The sequence below is a fragment of the Hyposmocoma kahamanoa genome, unplaced genomic scaffold (genome assembly GCF_003589595.1).
Source record: "Hyposmocoma kahamanoa isolate Upper Pololo Valley unplaced genomic scaffold, ASM358959v1 81, whole genome shotgun sequence".
NCBI lineage: Eukaryota > Metazoa > Arthropoda > Insecta > Lepidoptera > Cosmopterigidae > Hyposmocoma > Hyposmocoma kahamanoa.
The window spans coordinates 6,530,240-6,558,204 of NW_020654080.1; the positions used below are offsets into that span (position 1 = coordinate 6,530,240).

The 27,965-nt window shown below is 36.2% G+C and overlaps 1 long non-coding RNA gene across 1 annotated transcript; it reads left to right on the plus strand.

Annotated features, from left to right (window-relative positions):
• The first annotated feature begins 960 nt into the window (after positions 1–960).
• LOC113234093 lies at positions 961–26,883 on the plus strand. The gene is made up of 3 exons (XR_003310770.1): positions 961–1,056; positions 22,935–22,985; positions 26,385–26,883. It is a non-coding gene; the product is annotated as an uncharacterized LOC113234093 (long non-coding RNA).
• Positions 26,884–27,965: the final 1,082 nt, after the last annotated feature.

Genomic DNA, 27,965 nt, shown 5'->3' on the forward strand with positions numbered 1-27,965 from the left:
CATAGGTGCACTGTACTACTTTATTGGTTGCTGTACACAATTAATAACATTCACTGTAATATTCTAGAAACTTTAAACGCTATATTAAATTAGTATAAGGTTGTGACACGAACAAGCAAAAAGTTTTGTATGAAAAAAGTTCGTGACAAATCACCGCAATAAGTTTATATACTTTATCATTTACACTTCTGTTTTTCTTGTTTTATTTGGTTCATCAAACATTATAGAGTAATAATTTACTATGCTTTGACTACAATTCATGTTACGATTACCTACCTATAATATACCTGTATTAATAGAACATTACAAAAAAGTACTTTTATATTTATTTTTATTGACAAACTAAAATGTGATCTCCCTCGCTGTAGAACTCAGTGAAGCTACGGGAAAAGCTACGAGAAAATACCACAGCCTAGCAAATACGAATAATTTCATCCAGTATCAACACAGAGGCCGTTGACTTGAAAAGTACAATATCGGTTGTCCCCTTCGCACATGTTTCCACACTCTTCCGTAAATCGAAATCAAAGCTCGTCGGGATTGGAAGGCAGTGAAGTTTGCACAGTTGCCGCATATGAGTGAAGTTACGGCGAGAAAGAGCGCGTTCCGATGATTTGCTAACAGTGCAACCTTCAGTTTTTGTTGTTTTTGAGATTCAATAGTTAAAATCGATTTTGTTTTTAATTCTCCATAAATTTGGCAGATAACTGCATAAAAATTGCAAATTGTAAAATATTCGACTGTTTAACTTTGTAATTTTTTGATGAAAATCCCAGTTCTGGCACAAATAATCGCTTGATATCTGATCTGTATTCTGAACGTGAGGTGACAAAATTTTTAGTGTGCCGTAGGTGCAGAACACACGTGCATATGGCTGACGCTCAGTTTGTGTTTATGTCAATAAGAAACTGATTTTTATCATTTGCGCGGGTGTGGAATTCATAATTTTTAAATGGTGATATGCTAGTGAAACTGTGGATTGTGTAGTTTTCCTGTGACAATGGATTTTGCCCTTGGACTTGTGCACACTTTCGTATCATCAGTGTATTTATAAGGGTATGTATTTTATGCATTTCTCTCCATTATTTTAAGGTTTTGTCAGGTACTAGGGATTGTAGAAACCCTAGAATTTTGGTAAAGACTTTATATTATTCTAGTTAGTGATAAAAGTTTATAAATTCAGTGTTAGGTTTGAGTGAAATGTCAGGTGGTTATCACCAGATGATAGCTTTTTACTATTAATAGTCGGGATTTCGGAACGTATTAGTAAATATGGATAAGATAAAAATATGGGTCTCTTACATCAAATATTTAGTTAAAGACTCAATTTATAGTGTTAAATTTGTTTCAGTTTAACTGCTGTGGATAGACTTCGACTAATTTTTTACGAACGAAGTTATTGTATTTTCAAAATAATTTAAACGCTTCTTGATGACATAGAAATATAAAAATATCGTCCGTTTAGGCGCTTAAATACAGCTTTTTAGACGTTGACCACTTCCCAAACCACTAACTACGAGGTTTTAACATAAAAAAAATTGTTTTCACAATCTACAAAAACGTAATAAAAGTTGGTGCAAATAAACAACTTATTAATATTTACAAAGAATCTCAAGTGTTTATAAACCGGACACATGTGCAAGGTCTCAGGCAACTGAGACATGATTCATATGCCATATGTGCTTTAAGAAATTCCTGCTCCAACATTCACTTTGATTCCTATTTCAAAAATAGAATATTGGAATGAAGGTGGTTTTTAAATTTGTAAATTCTGGTGTTTTACTATTTTTCTAATTATTATTTTAGTTAATATTATTGTCTATATTTCGCAGGTTAAGTTTTAAACTTGTCTTGAATTTGAAAGCTTGTGTTTTGCACATTGAAATTGTACAGTTGAGAGAATTTTTTCAATTCATCTGCCATGACTCCCTTGTTGTTTAAAGTTTGTTGTTAGGTGAAATAATTTAATAAAGAATTAAAAGTAAACAATAAAAGTCAAATAAAAATTTAATACAAAGAAAACAATGCTTTAAACAAAATTATTTGTATTGCATATTAAGAGAACCAGTATCTAAACAATTATAAAATCTTAAGATGAGCTAAAGTTATGATGTTTGTTATTGTAGTATCCTGGCAAGTCTGAAATAATATTCCCACACTTCAGTTTCGTAACATCGTACATTAATGTTACATTGAAACACTGTACACATTTTATATGAAAAACAAAAAGCCAAAAGTATCTTTACTACAATAAAATATGGAAAACAAGTGTTCAGTACTAAAGTTAATGTTTGTTATCAAAATTTTGATTACAGAGAATGAAAATATCCACTAGAAAAATCTTTAGAAGTATTCATTTATGGCTTAAAGTACCTTTTAACTGATCTACAACAAAGCAACATCATTACATAGTAACTTAAGCTTAGAACATGGTAATAACAAGCTGTACTGGCCTCCTCCTCATAACTAACACATTTGCATTTAAGTAACTTTCATGATATTGGCACATAGTTTTTTTTTCTTTGAGAATGTCATTTATACAGACAGCTTCTGCATTCTTGGATGACAAAAATATGTGGTAGTGACCCGCTTAGCTCTTACAGGTAGTCTCAATCTAAGATGTTTAAATTAAATATTGTAATAATAAATGTATTCAAATGTATACTTACGAAGAGCAACCCATAGAGTGTCTTGCTCTTTTTTCTCAGGGGAATCTGCCATATAAATGAGCAGTAGAGTTTAAGCAGTATGACGATTGCAAGCGTAATTTGCTTGCCTATGAAATGAAGATTATTTGATTTTCACCATTATACTGGTTTGCAAAATTGCTGATTTTACTTAACAATAAAGTTGAGACTAAATAATATATAAAAAAAAACCGCTTCTAGGGGGTTATAAATCTCGTTTCTCTGATTTCAGATATGTTAATAACTAAATTTCGCTAGCCATGTAATGTTGATACAAATATTATGTAGTGCGTTTACATAGAATAGAGAGAGACGGAGATCTATATTACCCAATTTTTATGGATCCATCCAGAAGCAGTCCAGTTGTGAAAACAAACTTGTTTATGTTATTCTTATAATGGGTGTTATCAGAAAGAGACCATGTTTAACTTACCATCAATTTATTGTATACAAACCCTCAAAAAAAGTAATTTTATTTGGTGCACATCAGCAGTCAATCTAAATGTAACTTGTTTTATTTGTGTTGCCAAAGTCATCAAAGAAAATTACTACAAACTAAGGTGAGTTTACATGATTAAAATACATATAAAATTAAAAAGTCAAGCAATTTTTTTTACTCTCATCTAAAGAAATAGGATCTATAGTGACATTTAAACCACATTAAATAATACTAAAATAATATAGTTTACAAAATTTGCTTCACCTACAGAAGATTGTTAGTGATTAAACAAAATAGGTACCTGGTAATCAAACATACCATCCGTATCCACATTTCAATTTCCAGATTGTAGACAAACATGATCCTGTCACTAGTAAAAACTACCTTCCAACAAAGTATGTATATTATTATCATTATATCATATCGTATGTATATTATTATCATTTATATTTTATTCACATTTAAATTTAAATTTTGTTGTACATTAATTAGTCCCGCAGACTTCATTTTTGCACCACGGCTAGGGTTGGCTGGAAGAGATCTCTTATAGAGATAAGCTCACCTTTGTATATGTCCATTGTAACGTGTGTTTCATGTGTCTTTTCTTTGTACAATAAAGAATATAATAAAGTATCAAGGTGATTAACAACAGGAAATAAATCATGTATCACTATACTCAATCTCTCTAAGTCTCCTTTAAAATATCCAATTAATTAACCATCTAAGCAGTTGTTTACTTCGTAATCTTATCATATTTTATAACACTGTAAACCTAGTGCACTGCACTTTACAATGTTGCTAGGCAATAATTTATTATCCAAGATAGAGGGGCATCATTAGTTCTGAATAAAGATCTCTTGTTTATTGAACATTTTATACCATTATGTTTAAGAAGAAGAATAAATTTTACTTTTCATAGAAGAATTGATGAAATTACAGCTAATTCGTAATTTGTCGTAAGAAAATGACACAAATAAAGAGCTTTGCATAATAAATACATAATAAATAAAACTTTACTTTTAAGTATTATCTTTTCAGAAAACTTTCAGTTATCTAGTGCATTTTTTTATAACACCAACTGACAGGACGCACAAGTCGTGGGCTTGGTAGTAAGCGACACGCCTGTCCATAACAGTTGCAGTGCCAGTCAGAGCTTTAAAACGCAAAGATCGGAGGGGCACTGCCATTGCGCCCGTCACCCTGAGTTGACAAGTCTCGTGTACCTGTAATTTCATCAGCATCTTACAAAACCGGAACGCAGTAGTGCTCACGTTACTGCTTTGCGACAGAAATAGGTAAGGTGGCAGTACTTCCCGGACGAACTCTTTCACTAGGAGTTCTACTTCTACTGAAATCAGTGTTATCATTCTGCCCTCCTTGTCATAACTAACGCTTTTGCATTTTTGCAACTTTCAAGATATTGGATAAAGGTTTTTTCTTTGAAAAATGTCATTTTTACTGATTTTGCTCTAACGATAAAACTGAAAATAAATAAGATATCAAAAAACCGCTTATAGGAGGTTGAAGATCCAGTTTTGCTGAATCCAAATATGTTAATAACTCAATGATCTAAAAATGCCAATTACGTTAGTTATGATAAGGAGGGCAACATTATTTCGAAAATTTCTACCTCTTATACGACCACCATGTTATTGTCGGCCGAATTTGAATACCTCCTTTTTCAATCACGCAATTAAAGCTTAAAATATAATTTCTAGACCCCTTTTTATTTAATAACATAAAGTTGTAATCATAGATTGTCTTATAATTATTTTTAGTAATTCTATTTTTTGTGACTTCTCTAAAGCTCGCATTATGGTAGTTACGAGGTTCATGAATTTAATTGACGATATGCTATAGCTTAAGACGTAGATATTAATAAATTAATACTGTACTTAAAAAGTTCACTTCACAAATTACAGGCACATGGGTCTTGTCGACTTATGTCTCAGGGTGACGGGCGCAGTGGCAGTGATCTCAGATCTTTGCGATTTAAAGCTCTGCAAGTGTTATGGACAGGCGTGTAGCTTACCATCATGCACACGACTTGTTCGCCCTCACTTGATATTAAAAAATAAAAAAACAGAATGAAAATGTAATGATGAAACTAGTGTTTCAGTGAAAAGTTATAGCCGTTTTCGAAAACGTACTATGCAGTTGACAACTCTCTTCCTTGACCTAAACCATCGCTAGAGGTGATCCGCGCCCATCAGTCGGATGAAAATTGGTTGATAAAGTACCTATCTATATAGTGCGCTTGTAGCTTACAATATTTGTAGGTTATATCCCTGATAGTAGGTCATCGATATCATTAATATTTAATTGAGTTTTCCTGCTTGCCTTACTTACATTCCTGTTTGTTTGCAATTGCGAGGTTAAAATTGATGTCTTAACCAAAATTAAGGATGTCGTCATAAATACGAAAAAGTCCAGGGCCCCAAGTCAAATTAACAAATTTTTTATCATCTTAGTTGTGTATCGGTAGAGTGTTATAACCTAACTTCCGGTTAAAAAAACCGACCTCAAAAGTCATACATCCCCTAGTTTGCCACGCTTAGAGGTGGAATATTTTCTTGAAATTTGAATGGGACCACATCTGAGGTATCTTCTTTCCAACAAAAAAGAATCATCAAAATTGGTTCACAAATGGCGGAGTTATCGCGTAACATATTATTGTATTGTCATTGCAACTTTTTGGTATTCTGCTTTTCAATGGCGGATCCATGGAGTAGTGTACTACTTAACATTATATGCATATATTTCATTTGAAGACTAAATTACCAACCAAACTAGATAAAAGAAGGATTGCGAAAGCCGACCCAAAATCAACGAAGTGCCGTTCATGGACTTTGCTAAGTAAGTTCTTTATTATTTTTAGGAACAAACTGAAAACTTGATGTTTTCTGCTTCTACGAACAAACATCTGAAGCGAAATACAGGACAATGTTATAAACATAACCTGTAGCATCAAGTTTATAACCACAGCGTCTACAGACTGTACTCAATTAGCTGTTCTGATGCTTTGTTAATTGATAACAAGTATTGGTAGGTCGTCAAAAATACTGGGTCACAAAATACACGAGATGTCGCTATTCTTCTTTAAGATATGATTATAATTTCCGTTGTAGTTTAAGTGAGGCGACATCGATCCGTTAGTGGTTGAATGAATGAATGTCATCTCTGACACTCTATTGAGACTCAAACTGTCAAATATTAACATAAATGCAATATAATCGCAGTGGATTATCAATGGAATGACAATGACAACTGGTTTTATAATGATTAGCACGATTGGGGCCCAGGGTTTCTGCCAAGAACAGTCGAGTATACTGCGTATAATAAGACTCGTGCGAGTGGAGGGAGGAGAAAATAAATAATAATAATAATAATAAATAAATCTTTATTGCAAAAACAAAACAGGTACAAAATAGTGCTTAGCTCCCAAACTAGGATCCCCTGTACTATGGGTAGCTAAAATAGGTAGGCATGTTAGGAACTTAACAAGAGGAGGGCCGTAAGGATTATTGGTATTTAAATATATGAATTGTTTTTCTTGCTTTTGTACGCTGACTCTAGGTACTGATATAATGAATAAATAACATATACATTGGCATCAATTATTTATACGTCTTGTTGGGCATAGGGCACGTTGGGCACGGGTCTCCTCGTAGGCGAGGATCTAGGCCATAGTTTCTTAAAGTGGTCCCTACCGCGCCAGTGGGCGCTGTTTTAGGTAAGGGCCTCGGTAGCAATTGGGGGGCGTTCATGCTGTCCAGGGGTTGTTAGCTACAGCATTTGAAAAAAAAAACATGAATTATGTAATATAAACTATACTGCGTATATTATTTTTATTCCTTGTGATTTTTTGCGTTTAGTTATATAAAAAATACGTTGTTTCAATTATGTTTTGTGGTGGTGGGCGTTGAAATTTTTTTATTTTCTCTCTCTCTAGAAGAGGTTAGGCAAGAAGTTTGGGAACCTATAGTCTAGGCCGTAGTCCACCACGCTGGCCCAATTTAGGTTGGGGACCACACGTATTCCCCGTCGTAGTCCCCAATCTTCTTGGCGTGCAGGTTCAATCACGATGTTTTCCTTCAATGAAAACTTCATCGTAAATGTCAAATTAAATTTATCTCATAAATTCAGAGAAAGTCAGCGATGCGAGCTCGGATTCGAATGACCTACCGCCTCTGCTCGAGAGGCGGTAGGTCAAACCATTAGGCTACCACGTCTTTATATTATAAATAACTTTACATAACTGTAATTATATTAGTATAGTAGAACTTTTGTTTTTTACTGTATGAGGTAACGGTAGGAATAACTTGTGGGTCTTGTGGTAAGCGATACGCTTCCCGAGCCTACAGAGCTTTAGGATGCATACAGATTTGGCGAATGCGTCGCGAATGCGCTGCAAGTGCGCTGCGTGCTCGCTGCTCGCATACTGCACACGTGCTGCACGCGTGCTGCAATAATTACCCTTAAATCGCTAGGATTGCACTTCCTATGTGTCCATCACCGTGAGACATGAGTTGACAAGTCTTATCTGAAATTACAAGAAATTCGCTAACTCTCATAGCTCACATTACTGCCTGGCGGCAGAAATAGGAATGAGGTAACACTTCCCTGTACGTACTATTTCATTACGACATAATTCACTGCTCGGTAGACGCCTCCTTTAGTTTGTGCTGTCCACCACGATCTTGCGCTAGTGTCACCCATCTACGACCCGCGACCTTGACGTTGTCTACCAATCTTGCTATAAGGCGTCTCACGTTTCTGTAACCACTTCTGAATCAACATTCGGATGTAGCTTCATCTGTAATGACATGCGTCACATTATGTCTCATTCAGCTCATTTCTGCTTCATTATTCAAATTCCTAATGCTGATCTTTATTTAACGTATTTTTACTTTGACTAAGCAAAAATGGCGAGCTAAGCAAGTTTTGCGTATGTACAAAACGGACTTTTGTAAGGGTACTCTTCACCACAATGGAAAGAATTATATGTATCATCGATACGATAAATACAATTATTTATTTATTTTTAACTGACTTCAAAAAAGGAGGAGGTTCTCAATTCGACTTTATGTTTTTTTTTGTATGTATGTTACGCGATAACGGAGTTATCCTCCGCCATTTGTGAACCGATTTTGGTGATTCTTTTTTGTTGGAAAGAGGATACCTCCATAGTGTTCCCATTTAATTTTGAAGAAAATCATCCACCTTTAAGCGTGGCTGTTCACGCATGAAGATTCATTTTTATAAATAGCTCCTAAATTTTATTATAAGGAGCAATTATTTTAATGGTTGATTTTGCTATTCTCCAATTCAAGGCGTTTTTCCCTCTCAATATACTTTGAGTAGTGAGAACCGATTTTTATTATCTCCTGTGTCAAGTTTCGTATAGTGGCGAACTAGGGGATGAATCCGGGTTTGCGCATATCAAATAAAAATAATCAAATAAAAAATTCAAATTAACAAATAAAATAATAATCATTACAAAGCAGAACATAATTAAAATGGTATAATATAAAATAATATAATACAATATAAAAATTATAAGACATAAAACATAATTAGACAAGTGTAGGGCGCTTACTAACTGTTTTGTGTGCGTTACATACTATGCGCTATGATGGATAAAAATATAAACGTACCTCAACAATTGTACATAAAATTATAAAATAATTTTTGCATTTTTCCTCAAAATGCTGTTTTAGCAGTTGCGATGTTTCGGTTTAACACGTTAGTATTATGTATTACAAAATATTACTGCATATTTCAAATAAAGTAATGTTGTAGGCATATTGAGTGACATTTTCTTTGTGATTAAATATGGTTATCATAAATTTATACAGAGTTAATTACAAACGGCATAACCTTCAATCAATTATAATGTTTATTAAATATTTTATAAAATGATGTAAGTATTCCAATGGTTTATATTTAGTTTTCATAATTATTGGGTATTGTATGGCTTGAACATTCTTGTTTAGGGATATTGAATTTTTCTTTATTATTTTTACAGTGAGTAATTGATTTACAACATTTCATGCCTTAACATAAAAACTTGCAAATTATACAATTGTCATTAGTCATAGGTTTGTTACCACTGTAAGGCTGTTAGATACCAAAAAATAAAATATGTTATTCTCCTCTCGAAATATCGAGAAACAATAAAAAGTACTTTTTATTTTATTATATTGCATATAATACTATTATAATAATAACTAGGGAAAATAAACATAAATTAATTTTGCATGAAATCTAAGCACTCAACGTTATTAATGAAACTTAGAATGAATTTTTAATGTTAATACCCTGCCGTCAATTAATTAATCACTATAACGAGATAAGGGTTTGTTTTAACTTTCAAAAACAAGGTTTAAAGTTGTGGAAATTTAAAAGTGTTTAAGTGTTCATGGCTTGAATAAGTGTACTTTCTTTTTTGTCATCGGTAAAATGAAATTAGTTATAAAAGTATAAATTCAGATTTACAACATTGTCTTAAGGTGTACCCGTCTGCCAAAAATGGCGACAGCTCTGTCCTTCTTTAAATTACTTAAATACCAATTTCCTGGTCTCCAACTCAGCAATACTAAAAGAGCTAGAACATTTACATTAACTCTTGGCCACCTTTTTTTATAATATCATGTAACTGGACGAACAAGCCGTGCGCCTGATGGTAAGGAACACGCCTGTCCATAACAATGCAGTGCCACTCAGAGCTTTAAATTGCAAAGGTTTGAGGGGCACTGCCACTGCGCCTACATAAGTTGACAAGTCCCACTTGCCTGTAATTTCACCAGCACCCTTACCCTTCAAAACCGGAACACAGTAATGCGGGATCCAGCTAGATCATAGTCTAGCGCCCACAACCCCGACTACCGGTTCACCGAAGTTGTTATTACGGATAGCCCCCTAACCGTTTAACAAGGTTCAAATGTGAAATCACAATACATTTCTGGAATCAAATCTGAACTGAAACCAAGTCATGGGTTTAAAACATTTATAGGATTTAATATGTAATTCTGAAATTCAAACTGGCGTTTAATTTACACTGTTAGGCCCTGATTTGGTGTCGTGAAAGACCCTTCGAATTAAATGGATTGTTGAACCTTTCGTTGTAGATATATTATACCTCACCTATTTCTGCCGCCAAGCAGTAATGTGAGCATTAATTGCGTTCCGGTTTCAAGGGTAAGGGTGCTGAAATTGGGGTGACGGGCGCAGTGGCAGTGCCCCTCAGATCCTTGCGATTTAAAGCTTTGAGCGGCACTGCAACCGTTATGGTAGTGTCACTTACCACCAGGCGCGCGACTTGTTCGTCCTGTCTCTTGGTATCATAAAAAAACTACGCATTATAATACTCGTTCATTAACCATTAAATCATTTGACGACCTCAGCCGTTGTAGTTCTGGTCCCTCGGAGTTAATTTTGTTGTTATCCATAGTACAGGGAATTGCCTAATTTTAGGCTAGGTAAAATTGGTATGGTGGTTAGTCACATTATCATGATTACGGCTGGTTTTATTATTGTTGTTAGTAAAAATGGTTTAAAAATTAAAAATATTTTTTTTGTACACTGATGACGTAATGAATATAACTCCAATACTAATGTCAGACATAATAATAGCTAAGAGCTTTATAATTTGTATTACATAGGGCGCACTATAAGTGTCCGGAACTGGCCACTTACATAAACAATATTTAAAAAGTAATTACAACTTTTGAAAATGGAACTCTTTGGCTGTAGAATACAGTTTGTTTCATCTAACTGTCACTTGTTTTTGCATTGTGGCGTCATTTTAGAAATTGGTTGTCTACATCACCATGGATTTAACTCGTGAAAATTTTCGTAGTATGATTTTCTACGACTTTAAGTGTCATTGAACAGCTCAGCAGAGCTTCGCTCGGCTGCATACAGTCCCGACCTTGGCACCAAACAATAAATTAATTTCTGACCATTTATAGTATTTTTTTCTCATTCATTCCGGAAACTTATAGTGCGCCTCACGTATACTACGTTCTTTGTAGTCGTTTATGGGTCACTCAAATTTTTTTAGCACCCATGTATTTTATGTATCTACCGTAAGCTATGTTGACGAATAAATATATTTTAATTTTAATGATAAGAAGCAGAAAAGCAATTATAGTTAAATATATTTTATACTAATATTACATTAATTCTCATATCGGAATTAAATGATATAAAGTAATACACTGATGCAAACATACTCTTCGGATCCGTAAAATGTGGGTTTTTTTTTCGACATTTCTCTACGAGGAAAGACATTACGTTATGTACCCCATCTGTTTCGTATTCAAAATATGATGTACCCTTTTATTCCGATCAAGATAGAGTGTTGTCATTTATTCGCTTTGTCAATGCCAGCCACACTTTGAAAATTTAAAAGAAGTACCAAGCTATGACTAATGAGTATCTCATCTAGGTAAGCTTGCATTTATCATTTAGTGCCAACAGGAACCTTAATAGGAAGTAGGAACGTAGATCTTTTTTTATGATGTCAATAACGTGACTGAACGAACAAATCGTGCACCTGGTGGTATGCGCCACGCCTGTCCATAACAGTTGCAGTGCCACTTAGAGCTTATCGCAAAGATCTGAGGGCCGCTGCTTCTACGTCCATAACCCTGAGACATAACTTGACAAGTCCCTCGTGCCTGTAATTTTACCCAAATTGTTGGTTTTACTAACAACATTTTGAGTAGCACTGGCGAAGTAAAGCGCGGAGACCTTGTTTATTGTTTTTAAAATACACCCTCGGACACGTAATTCGAGCCACCTTGCATCTTCAATGTTTGAAAGATGAAAAAATTTGCAATTTTGAAATTGGTAACTAAACGTTGTTTCTCTATTCCCTTGTTGAAAATTTGAATTTTTTTTTGGCTCGATTTATGTGTTCGGGATCGTATTTCGCTATTAGAATAGCACCATTTTTTTCATACCAGCTGAATCTGAACTGCATTTAAAAGCCAAAGAAAGAAAAACAACACTGTTTTTTTATATGCATCTGAAAAAATACCGCTTTTTCGGTTGTATCAGACATATTTGTTGAAACAACTGGCCCACCTGATATTTTAATCTTCTAATAGTTACAATCTTTTGCGGGCATTGGCACAACAACTCGCGAAAGTTTTATTGCGATCGATTGGATATATTTCAAATATATATTGTGAATGATAATTGTGTACAAATGTTTATTTACAAAGAGCAACCTCTGGAGTTTCTAACTCATTCTTCTCAGGGTAACCCGTCATACGAATGAGTCAATCAATGTGACGATTTCAAGTGTAATTTAAAACCTTACACCTTGTGTAAACCTTTAAAATTAAAGGTTATTTGAGTTTGAATTTGATTCAACGATGTCCAATAATGATAAACGATATTAATTCTTCGAAGAATACTTTCTTCTATATTCTATAATTCATGTCCGATAAAATGAATTGCAGTCGGATGTAAACCAATCTCCTTTTAGGTTTTTGGGTAGATGTTCCATTTGTATAGATATTTAGTTTTGGCTTTACATCATCATCATCCATATATTATACGCTCCAGCCGTGCCTGTTTCTTCTTGGAAGAGGGTTTAGGCCGTAGCAATGTTGGCCCAATGCGGGTTGGGAACTTCACACGTTTTCAAAAGGTTGTGAACAATGTTCGACAACCAGGTTTCATGCCGATGTTTTTTTCACCGTTAGCGCGAGGTAGCGCTGGCGCTAGCTCATGTAGCTCCTGGGTGCAATCAATATTCTGGCTTTAGTTCACATAACAGCAGCATGTTTTCGTACAATTTTTCACACCGCGAACTAAGTTAACCGAGCTAAGTCGCATAGGGGTGGTTGCATGCAGCTACGTGAGCTAAGCTAACTAGCTTACTAACTAATACTAGCTAACTAGCTCGCGGAATGGCCTGTGCTTAAGACTGCACCAGTGTGCGTCACACATCATGCACTATATGTAAAGCCGGGACTGGCGTGAGCTATTGCTCTACTAATCATCCACAAATGTACGTAACTTGGAAATTAACATCATAGCTAGGTACTTGCTGCCACTACGATTCGAGCAGTTAACCTCTTAATTGAGACACTTTCTTCTGCTGAGCTGCCACCGCTCTAAGCTTTACATGAAATAAATTTAAACGTCTATAGCTCCAATAGATACCAATATTCCTCTAATATTTCGTTATCATTATCGACCCTGAAGACGTACGACCTCTCTTCGTGTCTGGCGCCCCTTTCAATCCGGTCACGATCCACGCTCCATCCAATTTCTTCTTGGCTTGACGGCCTAATACCCTTTCCAGTCTCGACCTCTGCCTGGTGTCATCTACCCAAAGACGTGGTGTAATAATTTCACGTAAATACAAAATTAGGCAATTTTTTTGGGTCATAATAATAACACTTAAAACACAGCCTACAGCGAAGTATTAAAAAACTGAATACTCGAGATTACTAAACAATTCGTCGCGAAGCTAAACGTTTCGTGTTAACCTGGATGCAGATAAAGTTTCGTTGTTATGAGAATGTAACAAGTTTTCGCAAGCTTCGTGATAAAGACCGACTTGTATCTTGAAATTCTTCGGGGAATCTGTCCTAGATATGAAACGGAACTTTATTAAGTTTCGTCCGACAACTGTCAGGATATAAAATATGATAAACCTGTTTTTTATTGGTTCACCAACAACTGCTTATACTAAAACTACAACTAGGAAAATACAATATTGCTTTAATGCTAAGTGCAACAGTTAAGTACAGGTAAACACCGCATCCTATATTGTAAACACGTAATGAAATATATTAAGATTAAATACCTAGTTACTATGTCTGATTATCTACCAATATAAAAGAAAAAAAAAACAAAAACTAAAAAATATCTACTTATTTAACAATTGCTGAAAACACTACCGGAACTTGCTAAGTGAAATATGGTGTATATGGTGACGTTGGTTTGGTTAAGCAGAGGGGACAGTCTTGGTGAAATTACAGGCACATGGGACTTGTCAATTTATGTTTCAAGGTGACGGGCGCAGTGGAGTGCCAATCTGATCTTTGCGATTAAAACTCTGAGTGGCACTGCACCTGTTATGGACAGGCGTGTAGCTTACCCTCACGCGCACGACATGTTCGTCCCGTCACTTGATATTTTAATTTAAAAAAAAGTGAGTTTGCACCTAACAGTGCAAACATAATAATATAATATATGTAATAGTCAGTGCGAACCTTAAAAAATATGAACAATTTTTCTTCAATAGTATTTTGTCCAGTAATTCTGTTCGGTGTACTACGTCAAGAAATCGAGATTTAAAAAAGAAAACTAGTTGTAGCAGTAATGACCCCACAAATTATAGCACGAAAACCGACTCCGCTTTCCCGATAAGTTTTTGTACAGGCTGAAATGGACAGATGAACTTTCAATTTCTTTGGGAGCACCAAAAATCTTCCCAGTTTTTACAAGACGCATTCCAGATAAAGCCTTAGCTGTCAAAAGCGTCGCCAAAAAATATGAAGAGGATTTTCTAAACCATTTTTTTCCTCTTATCACCGAGGTGAATCTGCGAAACAGCTTTTTTACGTGGTGATAACTCTTTCGAGATAGAGAACAGTTTGCGTTGCATTTGAGGATGTTCACGATTGATTTGAAAAGGACGATTCTCCCTGTCATAATCTTAGCTGAAATCCCAAATTCTTAATCATCTTTGAATTCATCATCTTAATTAAATATAAGAAGCTTTATGTAACGCTGATAAATTGACAGATTTACGTCTGTATTACGCAGTTATATTTGTAATCCTGAAACACAACATCCAACGTTATCACGATATTAATTTAGTATCCCTTTATAAACGCACTAACAAGACTCCTAACAATAGAATCTTAAATTAAACAAGGCATATAATGGCTTACCTGTGACATCATGCTGTATCGAGCTATCCAGTGTATTTATGGTCTTCATTATAAAATCATGCGTAGAGCCCGTGGCATTTTATATTCAATCGTACACATTTCTTCTTGTTCTTTGACCATTTCGCTTATTAATAGTATTTAAGAATAATGTGGAGCGCAGCGAACCAGGTCAAACCATGCAATTCTTGACGATCCTGCGATCTTATCTGCCATGTGTTGTATAAATATAAGATTGTAGATGTGACCTTCTTTTAAGGTCGTAGATCAATCGTATCTGCTAACAATGTTTATACATTTTGGAGTTTGGAGTTCTACCAAGGATCTGAAACTGGTTTCATAATAAGGATTTGAATAATCAAACTATGTTGTGGTATGTCCAAAATACATCTCTTTTCACTGATACATTTAACGTACGGGATAGTACTCGCAGTTTATTTAAAACTAACCACACTCCTGAATTTTATGCTTTCAACAAGTAGCTTCCTAATTTTAAGCCCGATATTACCCAAACTAGGTTAACGCTCTACAACAAAGAGCACGTTTTAATCTTCCGCGTAAAATATGATGGCGAATTGCCTCCATTGTGTTGCACTAGGGATATGGCTGGTGCACAAAGCATTTAAACCAATGATGTTACACAAAAGCAGGTAGATGCGATACCTATCTGCGCTCTAATAGTGGATACCTCTAAATGCCCTCATGGGGGTAATTTAGTTGTACTCCAAATGCCAAACAGATATCATGTTTATTGGTCGTTTATAAAATCTATAGAAAATGTCGTGTTGTGCAATGAAATTGTGTCGTAGTCATAACACAATTTAAAAGGAAAATCAAAACGGGTTTCATATCACTCGTAAGCATTATTATCATTAATTATGTAATATAATGACATAAATAGTATTACTACAATAAAAGATACGGATCTAGTAGATACTTAAATAGAGTTATCGGTCATAGATTAACACGAATAGAAGGGTAATGTAGTTTTTGTTTATTTGTATCTTTTATTGTAATAAGCATTGTAGTAAGGATTTATCTACCACGCATACCATATTATTATTATTTTATTAATTTTAACTTTCCATCTAATTACTATGACAGCTGATATGGTTGAATATAGTTCGTTTATACATGGAATATGTGCTTATAATTGGATAAAAAAGCACACTCGGCTCCTGTCATGATAAGAATGATAAATTAATTTTTATTATTTAATTTTTTAACCGACTTCAATAAAAGGTGGAGGTTCTCAATTCGTGTTTTTTTTTGTACGTATGTTACGCCTCTAAAGATAGCAAACTAGGGGATGAATGACTTTTGAGGTCGGTTTTTTTTATTACTCTGTACTGATTTGTTATTGTTATTAATATCCTTGTGTAGAATAAGTCTTAGAAATAAAAAAATGTATTGTATGTTAATTCAATGACTGCTTATAATACTTTAATTTCTCCTGACCCTTAACAAAAATTACTGATGCCAAAAGTCGACGGTGCCTCATAGTGCAGGCTGTAGGCAAAATAATATGTATGACACTTCTGCGACATCAAATATTACTCTTAGCCGATAATATTTTTGACCGTCTTCGTAATCGTACTCCGTTAACAGTTCCAATGCGGAAATTTTCTTCTTTATTTATAATAGTTACGGGAAAGGAAAAAAAAATTACGTACGTTAGGTGTAATTAAAAACAGAATCCAATCCAAATTACTTTTTGACACGCGATATAATAAGAAAGCGAATACATATTAATCATGAAACAACTATGTCACGAGGTTGTGAGGTACCTACGTAGAACTCCTGTATAATCCCCATGGATATTTTATCATAGCCCGTAAGTTAAGAGTATATTAAATATTAACAAACACTCAGCAAACACAATTGTGTCATTATATAGGAAATGAAACTATTTTGTAAATCGCGTATATTTGTTTCTTCAAACAAAACAACATTTCGAACCCTGTGCGAATTGAAATGCTAAAACCATCAACCAGTTATGTCTAATATTTAATGCAAACAACTATATTTTTAACTCTAGTTACAAAAGTTATAATTATTGTTATTATTTTCTCGATGATACCAAGTAACAGAATAAATAAGTCCAGCGCTTGGTGGTAAGCGACACGCCTGTGCATAGCAATTGAAGTGCCTCTCAAAGCATTTACATCGCAACGATCTCAGGGTGCTGCCACTAAGCCCGTCACCCTGAGATACAAGTTGACAAGTCGCATATGGTGAAATTACAGAATTTCACCAGCACCCTTACACTTCAAAACCGTGATGAAATAATGCACGCATTACTGCTTAGCTGCAGAAATATGTAAGGTTGCAGTAAATCCTAGGACGAACTCTTTCACACGGAGCTCTACTGCTATTATAATTTATAAACCATATTTTTAATTTACCAAAGAAAAAATAGTTTCGTTTCTAAAGTGTAACAATAGCGAAATCCTTAAGAAGTCTATGTCTCAGATGTATATTCAAAAACTACACAAAACATAAGGCACAAAAGAAACCTGCATTCCGGGATTACATGTCAAATAGCCATTGTGAACATTTTTGCCTCAATCGGCATTGACAACGACTGATACATTGCCCTTCTTACACTCATATTTTCGATGAGGCATATTTCAAGCGACCCCGGGCGATCGCCAATGTCATGATCGGCTAACTCTAATTACGCAGTCTCAACATGCGTTTGCGTTACAAACTTATAGCATAGAGAAATATGTACTTTTTTTAAAATATTTTGGGTGATAAATAAATCGATATCCATATTTCTTCTAGCCAATGACAATTAATTGTAGAACACGTTCGTAAAATATTCTTTTTTATTTTTAAAATATTCCAAAGTCCTCCTGTAAGTAGTGAAATACCATTGGACGTGCACAAGTATTAGTCAATTAATACTAATGTCAATTAATACTTGTGTATATTATATACACTTCTACTCCGATGTATCTATTTCATATAATGTCGTAGTTTTCCTAGTGTGGTAGGCATTACTGTTGCTCTTTAATTTGCATGTTGATTGAACAAGGTCTCTAATCTCTTCTGTTTTAACAGCTCGCTACCTGTAAGGGGTTTACTAAAATCAAAAACAAAACCTGTACGTGTGTAGGTAGGTATATGTTAAGGACAAAGTCTGTTGGCTCTGCAGAATCAGCGTTGCCCTGGCCGACTTTGCACTTAGCTATCTTTATATAGTTGTATCACTCTGGGCAAGGATCGTAAAGATCAATTATGAACGCGTTGTACCCGACTTAACCGCAGTATCGATAATGCTAAATTACGGAATCACACAAATTGGCGACACGGAATCGCATTTAGTCGATCAGAAAAACCTTTATGTTCATGTAATATGAGAGAAACAGGAAATGTGTGTTCACGTCGACGGGCTGAGCGAAGCGAATGCGCGGACGACTTTTTCGCTCTTATTGCAAACTCAAACTTAAGACTCGGCGCCCACTGATGGAACGGGACGGGACGGCAAGGGATTTTTAAGTAACGAATATTAATATACCTATAGTTGCAATTTCAATGATAATGATCGTAGCTGCTGTTCAAGGAACAAGTAGCTGTAGCTTGGAGCTTGAGGATGCTTCGGCAGGCTTCGGGACTCCTAGTGCGATTTTACGGGTATGCGGGGTGAGTCGAGGCAGAGCATGCTTAAGGATGCTTCGGCATGCTTAGGCTGCCTTTCCACCAGAGATGTGCGACGTAGCGAAGCAGTGTGCGAGGAAAATATCTACCAGTAGGATTACTTTATTTTCCTAGCCCCGTTTAGTACAGCTCCGGTGGAAAAGCGTTAGCTATACCCCGGATACTTAGGTATTTGTACATACAAAATATCGAGAAATGTGTGCGAGCGATGTATGCGAAGAATGTGTGCGAGGGCATTGCGGGCGAGGAATGTGTGCAAAACGGTGTAGGAAACTAGAGCTACTGAAAGTATGACATTAACCATCGAGTATATAACCAGAAATAGAGACGAAATGTCATTTAATTTGTTTGAAAACTATTCTGCCATATCATTACTGTGACAACTGCGCTCCGATTGGCTAGCCCGAATTCGAAACAATTGACGGGTGTCGTCAACTGTTTCACTTGAAATTGACCAGTTAACTTGAGCTTTGTTATAATGGACGAAAATTACAAAATTACATATTTAATATTTAATTTCCGATGAAATGTGATTCCGTTTGTTTTGTAATTAGATGTTTTGCTGTTTTTCCCACACCACCGAATAGCACAGCACGGCATTGTTAGAGATATTTATTATCTTTATTACAATAAACACAGAATATTTTTTGGAATATACGGAGACGTACACACAGGTCAGTAGTTGGCCTGTCTATATTTCAGTGCAAACGGGTGTTGATATTTATAAGAGCTGTATCGCTAATGTGTTACCAGGATTATATGGCCCTTATTTCGTCTCTATTTCTGGTTATATACTCGACGACATTAACTGACACCGACACATCGTCACCGATCACCCCACCACACCGTACCCCGCCCGCGCATAGCTGAAAAGAGTTCGTAACGCATTCTAGCACAGCTTTGGTGGAAAACATCACACCGTTTCACAGCGCCGCTACACATCCACGCACCGCCTCACTACCTCGCACATCTCTGGTGGAAAGGCAGCCTTAAGGTCGCCGAGTAGTACTTAGGGATACTGCGGATGCTTAAGCGCACTGCGGAATAATTGCTGTTAGTGTGCGCTTGCATGTAGGGATGCCGAAGGAACCTCTGCCGAGCCATCCCTTCAGTAGGCGCCGGGACTTAACCGTTATTTCAATCGTCACATTGTTTAAAGTCTACTACGCATTCTTAGGGCAGTTTCCACTGAGAAGAATGAATAAGAAACTCTAGGGGTTGCTCTTTGTAAATAAACATTTGTACACATTTATCAATCGAAACAACTGGCAAGAGCTAAACGGGTCACTATCATTGATTTTTGTCATCCATCATGTCATGTCATGTGTAACTTGTACTGGGCTTTGATCTCTCTACTAATTCTCGGTTTATTTCATTAGATTTTTGTCTACACTGCGTTTGTCAATAACATCGCGGAACTAACTACTTCTTATAGTTATGTCATACGTTAACTTAGATTATAGTAAGATTTTTAACAAATTTATTTGGACTGAAATTGCTAGCTATAATAAAAATTCCGCGAATTCCGTCTCTCTCGTTTCTGTTATTTCGAATTGTTTTGTTTTGTCCATAGTCATATGACTCTACAAATGATCTGTAAAATAGTGAGACGGCTGGCGGTCAAAGTCAGATAAACCTGTAAGCAAAATAAGCAACTGTTTAAGACATCACGTTTTAAGGGGCGCCAAATCCATTGTCCTGATAAGAGAGCATTGGGGTAGCGTAAGAAGAGAGCCTTTTAATAATGATTGTAATGAATTATGATGTTTTACTACCATGAAATTGTTTTTCTTTCTGTGAAATTACTAGTTTGTTGTAATTTTTAATACAAAGATCGAACACAAAGAAAAACGATTCGATCTGACAGTGCAACCGCTCTAGCAACTGAGCTACAAGATCGAGTCCAGTTGGTAGAGCGATTGCCCTAGATTAGCAAAACAGACACAGATTTGAATCCTGTCAAGGAATTTTTATTTCTGTTATTCTTATAATAACCTTTTTATTAAATTTGTGGAATTACTACATTTGTTTGCCAAGTTTTATTGAAATCGGTTACCGGAAAGTACGCGAAACCGGATTCATCCCCTAGTTTGCCACCCTTAGAAGTGGAATATTTTCTTCAAATTTAATGGGACCAATACAGAGGTACCTTCTTGCCAACCAAAACGAATCATCAAAGTCGATTTACAAATGCCGGAGTAATAAAAAATATACAGTCGAATTGAGAACTTCCTCCTTTTTTCAAGTCGGTTATAAAGAATCTTGTATCCAGAAACAATATTCAATAATAGAACATAAATATTAACCTTATTTTAAAGTTTATATACGACTATATTTTTACCTATATTACGATATTTAATATAAGCCCGGTGTACGTGGACCGCCCAACCTCGAGAGTTGCTCTTCAGTAAAATCTCGAAAAAGGTAGAAACTTTATTCTCAGAAGTAATTAAACCTTTCGTCGTTTACAAAAGGTTTAAATTTGGAAGTGACAGTTTGTACTTTACTTTTCGTTTCTAGTCCATCTTAAGGACAATAATAATTACTTATATACCTGCAAATAAATTTAAGGGGCTCGCTTCCCTCCCTCGTATCATTACTGTAGGCAGGGGCGGGCTTTTGTTAACGCAGAGAAGGGAAAGTGGCACATTATTTAATTCTTAGGGCATCCAAGGCCAATGCTGTGGGGGTCACCTTACAAATTAACCTGTGAGGTACTTTCTAGGTACATACAACCTCATTGCGAATAAAACGTATAAATAACGGGACCACCAAGTCGTGTGTCTGGTGTCAGGCGACACGTTTGTCCATAACAGTTAAATATTAGATAACATCACATACGTTGCTCTGATCCCAAAGTAAGTAACTTAAATATTTGTTTTATTAAAATCGGAAACAACGACGGTACTGCAAACACCCAGCCCCGAAACAATATAGAAAAGTTAGTTTTTCTATATTGACCCCGCAGAGAATCGAAATCAGAGTCAGAGGGCGGCACCATGAAAACCGGTGCAAGTGCAAGCTACTCGACCACGGAGGTCGTCATAATTGCGGTGAAGCGTCGTCTGTCACCCTAAGACAATAAGTTGACAAGTCCCATGTGCCTGTAATTTCACAAGCACCTTTAGTCTTCAAAATCGGAACATAGTGATGCTCACATTACTGCTTGACGATAGAAATAGGTAGTGTGGCAGTACTTTCCTGGACAAACTCTTATACAAGGGCTCTACTGCTACAAAAAAAAAATACACATGGAAATTGTATCCAAAATATTACCGACACTAGGTCTTGACCTTTTTATATTAGTATTGGGTGACAGATGGCAAAAACAATCTCAAAACATAAATATGTCGACGTAACCGTAATAGAATTGGACATGGAATTGGACCACATATTCTACAATTGATTGATCACGGTACATTTTGTACTGATTTATTAACATTAGAAGTGTTTTTACTGTGCGCGAAACATTCTAGGTCGAAAATAGCCTTTAATATTAGAATTTTATCACCCATAAACAAAATGTAATAACCGCCTCGTTAGAGCAATAAAAATATTCACTACGTGACGTGAAAGAATCAAGCTTTTATATCTAAGAAACGGGGCTTAATGTTAGTCAAAGTGAACTTCTCTGATTTCAGTCTAGCCTAATTTATTGCGCCTTAGGTCGATGACTCGGCGATCGTACATATTTATGTGGGTTTACAGGATATGGGTTATTGTCGTCTCCCAGACAGTAATGTGTTGCTGTCTTATCGACGAAGTACCGAATGGGGGAAATCTGTTTATGTATTGAATCCATCTGCCTCGCATATCGCATTCATTGTGTCGTTTGTCATCTGTGTATCAATTATATCTAAAAGGGAGAAATGTAAGAAGGGTTCTTTAAGTTGCGTCTTTACATCTTTAGCATCTCATTATAATTAATGGATGAACAATGTGATGTATTGTAACGCGTTTAATTAACAACGCCCTTTTAAAATGTAAACGCTAGTGAAGTAGCTTATTAGACAGTTAATCTATTAAAATACATATTAAATTCTATTTAAGCTAATTGAATGTATTTGACAAGATTCTCAAGTGATTTTGTTAGATACCTGCTACTATACAGCTGATTCGGTCGGAAGGAACCAAAAATATCTGATTTCATTTGTAATTTTAAGAACAGTAGTTTTATTTTGTGTTACATTTCCTGGTTTATAATGAAATTTTCTTTTATTTCAGACATTTATTTCCAGTTTCGGACACCACAGGATGGCGGCCGAAACTATATCCGTAAGTAAAACCTTACAAATCAAGAAGTGCACGATATAACACGGATAGACGTCAACGCCATCTAACGATTTACTGTGTTACGACTATAACATGGTCCTGTGGGATAGAGGTTTGTTGAAGTTATGATTCCGTAACGACGTGATTAGCGATTATTGCGCTAGATGGCGCTGTCACAAGGCGTTGTAATGTGTCATATAACTGCCAGAGGGCGCTGCACGTGACTGAACGTTTGAAATTGGTTAAGAAATGTATTACACGTTACTATCACCCTTCGGTAGATGGCTCTGCTAGGATCATTTGAAAAAATAAATGTCGATATTAATATAAGGTATCTTTACCTTACTTTAATATCGAGAAAATATATAAAATAGGGTATGAAGGAATTAAAAAAACTGAAATCCTTGCACAGAATGAATATGTTTGGAATTAAGAAACGCTACCATAGGTAACCTTATAGCTGCTAAGTGATACATATGAATAGTTAATTGGAACCTAAGGTAAAGAAAAACTTTAATAACGGATTGCACCACGCATCCGTTCTCTCTTATTAAATTTTCAGACGCTATACCAGTGACATAAACTCTGGTTTGCTATGTTCCTAATTCAATTTAAACACTTTTAATTATAAGCAGAGTGTGATCCCGTGATTCATATTTATATTCCATCCATTTTTCCAAGCTCACCCAGTCCATTACGCAGTGTTTTCGTTGGTTAAAGCCAACAACGCATACTCCAATAAACTGGAGAGCACCGTAGCAGTTTTTTTTAAATCCATGTCACTTAAAAGGCATTCTGCAGGGTAGCTTAATTTAATGCTCCATGCGGACTGCGCGTTTCATTTTTCGCACAATTTCACTAGGCGCGGTACTTTCAGGCCTCCGTTACGTAAGTGCCGAATTAAAACATTTTGGCACGGTATTCCGCGCTTAAAATATGTTAAAAAGATTGCATATGGCACTAGAGCCTACTGCCAGAGAAAAGCCGCTATCTATTGTCCGCAGGGCGATATTCGGTGAATTTATAGAAAGCGCTTCGGTTATATTATTCGATATCGGTTCATTAATAAACTCACTGTTGCGGATCCACAATACAATAGTTGTAAAGCCCCTCCATTCGTTGGCGTGCGGTATTTATTGAGTTAGATTTTTTGTATTACTTTCATTCGAAATAGAAGTAAGGGATTGGACTGGGACTGGACGACTAGGAGTTAGTGTGTTAATATAAGTCAAGCAATCCTCGTTCCTGCCGAGGCTTATATAGTGATGGAGATGATAGTAATGTAAGGAAATAATAGAAGACTAAAGAGAAGATTATAATAGAAAAAGAAAAAATAATTCAAATGAAAAGTAATACCTATTTCATATAGTAGTTGTAGGCATTTTCGTTATCGCTCTTCTCACTAGAACTTATTTTCGCGACGAACATAGAGAAGAGCCAAAAAAAAATTACAGAAAAGAATACCAAAGCACTTTAGTTTCTTTTATCGCCTTTTAAAAAAAATACGATTAAAGTACGATGCAATTACGAACTCTTGGCAGTTGGCTGTATCAGTTTTGCCTGTTTACATAGTCATTATCAGTAGATTTGATTTCACTTTATTTAAAAGTTTAGAGAAGTGGACAGTAATAGATATTCATACATACTTTGCAGGCCTTGGCCGGGTAGAAGTCGCATGGTCCATAAATGACAAACTTTTCGTGTTCGGTTTTTGAAAGTAATGCGAACATTTCCGAGTTTTTTTGAGAAAAGATTTTTACCACATATTAATAGTAGTTTGAGTTGAGAATACATGTAAGTTACTAATTGCAGCAAAGGCTAGTACTTCTAACGTTTCGGTGAATAAAGCTTTGTCGTAAATTCAAGCGAGCAGCACCGCCTTAGGCGAGTCTCCGCGCGGCGCTTGGCGGCTCCGGCTCACGCCTGTTCCGGATATTCAACGTTACGAATGGCTTTATTAAGACTTAATATTACAATTTCCGAGCAACTATAGCAATGGTTAGAATTGCTAATGCGCCGCGCAAGAAAGCGAGTGAAAAGATGCGATTGCACAGAACACGCTCGGTGCTTGGTTCCTTGTTTTATGAGCGGCGAAATTGCAGTTTCACGCTGAGTTGCAGACTGTGGCCTGGCCCCGTATGGATGTTGTAGTTTAGATGATTTACACAGCTGTTTCGTACAATTGTATCAGTTTGCTCTAACCAGAAATGAAACTCTGAAACTGTTGTGTTAGTTTTCGACGTCTTTATAAGAACACATACTCCGCGATAAAATACAACAAATTCAATGGAATATTTTACCACAGTTGAGAATGTACGTTAACCTATTTTTTGGTAGCAACCCCTTTTTTAAGAGAATTATCGCCGAATTCCTGAAAGTAAAGAATAATAATATAGCTAAGATAACTCGTTAGGAAAGGGGCTGCGTCTTGCAACCACAAATTACTATGATTTAATATTGCTTAGTTATCTGCGGGTTGGTAATTTGTTAGCGCGCCTCCCGGCCCGCCGGCCGCCATTGTAGCGGCGGCGCCTTTTGTTCATCGCTACCACCCGCGATATCATCTTGAGTTATTATGATTAGGATTCTTTGCCAAGTGACGCGAGCTCGCTAATTCTTTCATTATCATTTAACTTTTCCTCGTTTGAGTTGCTTATCTTTGTTTGTGAGCCCGATTTTCTTTGAAGTTTTCGATAAGTTGCAGGCTATTTTGGTGACGCCACATGATAGTGATCTTAATCAAAATTGAAGTTGATTCGTTACAATTCCGCTCCGCCATAAACATTTCGATTAATTTATTCACCGTACGCATACATGAAGTGGCCCACTAGATTAATAAACGTCACCTCCGCTCGTAAAGTCAATGGAGTTAATACATCAACGGTCACGTCACCGCACGCCACCGTCGCCATGTGACTTTCATTTCATATAGTGCTCTCAAATGAATCGATCTACGTGCGGCTTTTTCAATTAGTGAAAACATTCGATTGTCATTGTGTTTATAGTGTAATTGCCGGTTGGTTATCCATCCATCTTGACCGGTGTAATGGGTGGCCATCAGGGAAATGAATCGCCCCGTTGTCCGGTCGAACGGAATGGGGCGCTGTACAAGTGTTCTCCGCGCTAAATTGCTTTCCGTTTAAATGCCCGCGGTATCAAGGGATGCAGTGTTTCCTCGCTGATTGCTCATACTTTATTATTTATTTCCAACCATTTAAAACCTAATTTTCTCTCTCTCTCACTCTACATATCCGCGTGAAACTGTCGCGTGTTTGAGTGCGCGATTGCGCCCGCGACTGAAGAGCGCAATCCCTTTTTCCTTCTATATATCTTCATATAATTTCCCTTTTCCTTCTATATATCTTCATATATTCCTATTAAAATAATTGTTTTGTTTAACAGATCCCTGCTCCTTTCCTGAACCCCAGAGAAGCGTTCAAGAAGAAATTCCTGTTCCACGAACCACAGATCCTTTCCTGAAATACTTTCAGCATGCTATACAATAAAATATATATCATATAGAAACATTATTAGCCCGCGTTATGAATTCTTAGAGCGAATGTTGCGGTTCGCGATAGAACGGCGTTTAAGCTGTAAATATATGTGTTATGGCATGGCAGTGCAGTTAGCAAGGATTGCAGATACTGCAATGGCATGCGGCGTGCGTGCCACACCCCATTCATTAGGCGGCGAGTGCTTCCGCGCATTTATCAATCTCCCGCACCAGTGGCAGTAGCGGTAACGCCTCGCCGCCACTACGCCGGACGCCGCCGACGCTGCTTCTCTTGGTTTCGAGCGAACAAAGCCCTCACAGGACATTTGTTGCGGCATTATTCATAAAATTATATTATTGATTGTTACAATTTTCGAAGTATACATACTTTTGTAATAGTTACTATTTGTTTGTAGTGTAAATTTAAGTATATGCACGAGCATCAACATTGAAGTATTTATTATGGTTGTAAATGAAGCAATTTTTTTAAATATGATCCAAGTTGACCGTAAAAGTAAAATAGTTCTCGGCAAATACCGACAATAATGCGGTGTAAAAAAAGGAAATTGTGACCATTAAACGTTTTTAAAGAGCAGTTGCAATGCGATCCGAATTGTGGGTCGTAAAGTGTTCGTTATAATAACGGTCAGTGCAACGATCGATCCGACAACGTTTAATGGCTCACGCGATTCGCCAGGGAGTGGAGTTTTATTTAAAAACTGTCTGCCAGGTAGTTTGCTGTGAGCATAACCTATTTATAGTTGCAATTCAGTGTTTGCACTTAATGCAATGTTAAATTGTTAGTCACTCAAACTACGGATGGCGGCGTGACGCGGACGAACACCACGACAGCTAATCTGAACTAAATGGACGGCGTATCCATGCGTCTGTTGTGTTGCCGATGGTTTTTGTCGCTGCGTTCTGAATAAATGTATTATTAATATCCTGATCGATAAAAACTTAATGTGCACACAAATGAAGCTCCTCCGTATATATAAATATTAACGAAGCTATGTAACTTAGGTAAATATGTATAAGTCGTCTATAATTTAGCAGCGAGTACAGCTAGAGTGCTAACTTAACCTTTAAACCCCCGTAGCAGCCTTGGGGGAGATCGAGCCAACTATAAAGTGTAGAGCAAAATGATCGGTTCCGAGCCGTTGGATCCGAGCCCACCTGCGTCTCCTGATCCAGGAAAGTCCGGGAATGTCCGGGATTAGCATCATCGACTACGTCCGGATAAATGCTAAGATACCGATGCTGATAAAGTACTAGCCATTAAGTTTGGAATTAGAGTATTTGCAAAGAGAAGTTGAATTGTTGGAACCGGACATATTTATGGTCTGCGAAAGCAATTTACTTCCACATTGTTGCCGAGAACTTAATTTTCATTAACTCTGGTCAGTACTGTAGCTTTTAGTATTTTAATATACAGCAGATTTTTTATTCAGAACGCTTGACTTTGAAATGGACATAGTTTTGTTTCGAAT